Source organism: Nannospalax galili, unplaced genomic scaffold (genome assembly GCF_000622305.1).
Source record: "Nannospalax galili isolate Female #2095 unplaced genomic scaffold, S.galili_v1.0 scaffold566, whole genome shotgun sequence".
NCBI lineage: Eukaryota > Metazoa > Chordata > Mammalia > Rodentia > Spalacidae > Nannospalax > Nannospalax galili.
In genome coordinates this window covers 2064738-2066874 of record NW_008355811.1, presented here as the reverse complement: position 1 = coordinate 2066874, position 2137 = coordinate 2064738, and positions in this window count along the sequence as shown.

The following is a 2137-nucleotide window of genomic DNA, read 5'->3' as shown; positions in this document are numbered from 1 at the left end:
ATGCTTTTTTTTTTTTTTTGCCACTGTTGCACAGATAACATTACAAGACTGTTCCTGGGGGATGGAAACAAAGGAGGAGCACTGAGAGACCAAAGAAAGAGTTCTGTTCAAGTCCAGCTCAGTTCACAACAGCCAGTCACAGGAGTGTGTGGGACTCAAGCAGCTATGGCACTGGAAGTCCCCTGAGCAGTTTAAGGGTAACTACACCACTGCATTGCAGGTGAGGCAAAGAGAAGTGCAGCCAGGAAGAGTCCCCCCAGGGTTAATGCCTGGGCAATGGCACACCACTTATATAACCTAAGGGGTGGGTGGTGTACAGAGCATGATCTTCAGAGCAAAACAGTCACCATCTTCATCAGATCAGTTGTGCCTGCTTGCAAGAGTCCTTCAGGAGTGGATCTGGGGACTATGGGCATTCCTTCAGAGAAGGGGGGTGGGGAAGGTCACTCATCTGGGACCTCATCTGGGATTCTAGCTGTCCCTCCCAGCCATTTGTGTGCAGTGCTGCCCTGATTGCATGTGACCTGAAAGTCTAGGAAAGGCCGGGGAAGGTGTTCCATCCATGAAGCTATGAGGTTGCCATCATCCATGCTGGGTGAAGACTTTCCAGTGCAGCTGTTTTGGGGTCACCTACACTCCTGGAGGCATCTCCTCTCCTGTGCTCTGTAAGGAAGACCGATAAGCTTACTTGGTTCTCCTGGGTGAAGTGTGGTGGATCCATCCTTTGATTTGTCTCTGGGGCCTTGGAGGGGGTAGACACTGTTTACATCTTCCCCAGGAGGAATTCTTAAAATGGGCAGGTACTCCACGCCCTGCACAGGGAACACTCAGGTGGATCCTGTGAGGGTCTGCAGAGGCTCACAGATGCTTTTCTTTAAGATGGCCCTGGCCATGTTCACACTGTCTTCGGCCTGTCCCTAGAACGTGCTAACTAGGTCCAAGTTCCCGTGAGGAAAGGGCTTCAGAAGGGTACGGCTCTCTGGAGTGTAACCTAACAAGGGTGCAGTTAAAGGATGCCAGAGCACAGAGCAGACATGAGGGCAACAAAACAAGGCAGGTGAGAATCTTCAGACATTATCCCGACATACCAGCCATGCCGGAAGGGAAGAGAAGTTAAAAGCAGCAGAAACGGTGGTTCTGTGTAACCCTTTGACTGAAAGAGCCAGCTGAAAATAGCATTGCTGAGCTTTCGATAAGGAGACCTACAAGAATAGTAGTGACCTCTCATCCCAGCAGGAGCCAGGTAAGTGTAAAGAAAATAAAAGATCAAATGGGCGCAGAAAGTCCTGAGAGGCCAGCAAGCCCTCCCAAAGACAGTGCTAAGATGGTCTGGAGGAGCAAAAATAATTGGTTCACAGAAGTGGAAAATCGTACTGTGTACCTGGTAAATACATCAACTCTACCCAGATTGATTCTTAAAGGAACACAATTCAAATTTTAAAATATGTATTTATAGGGACTGGAGATGTGGCTCAGTTGGTAGAATGTTTGCCTAGCTTACACGAAGCTCTGAACACCCTGTGGTGCATACCTGTAATCCCAACACTGAAGATGGAGGCAGGGGGATCAAGAGGTCAAGGTCATTCTCAACGACTTAGAGTTTCAGGCCAGCCTGGGCTACATGAGACCTTGTCCAAAAAAGGGGGGGGGGCGGCTAGGGAGATGGCTCAGTGGATAAAATGCCTGCCCTGCAAGTATGAAGACTAGAGTTTGGATCCCCAGAACCCATGTAAAAGCTGGGCAAGCATGGTGGTCACCTATAACCCCAGCATTGGTGAGGGAGAGATGGGGCATCCTCAAGGCAAGTTCTAGTTAGAGCAACTGGAATCAGTGAGCTCTGGGTTCAACAAGACAACCTGTCTCAATAAATATAGAGTAGTTGAGGAAGACACCAACTTTGACCTTCCACATGCATGTGCTATGTGTACCCACCTATACACATGCACCCACACATGGGAGCAACCATACACATAGCTGTGCACAGTACGCCCCCAGACACATAAATATTTATAAAATCTACAACACCATATTAAATCTATCACATTTGAGAAAACAGCCAAGAAAAAAAAAATCCCTATTTCCTTAAGAAAGGACATGAGCTTCTAGAGAAGAAATCAACTGGTCATCTCTAGGAACT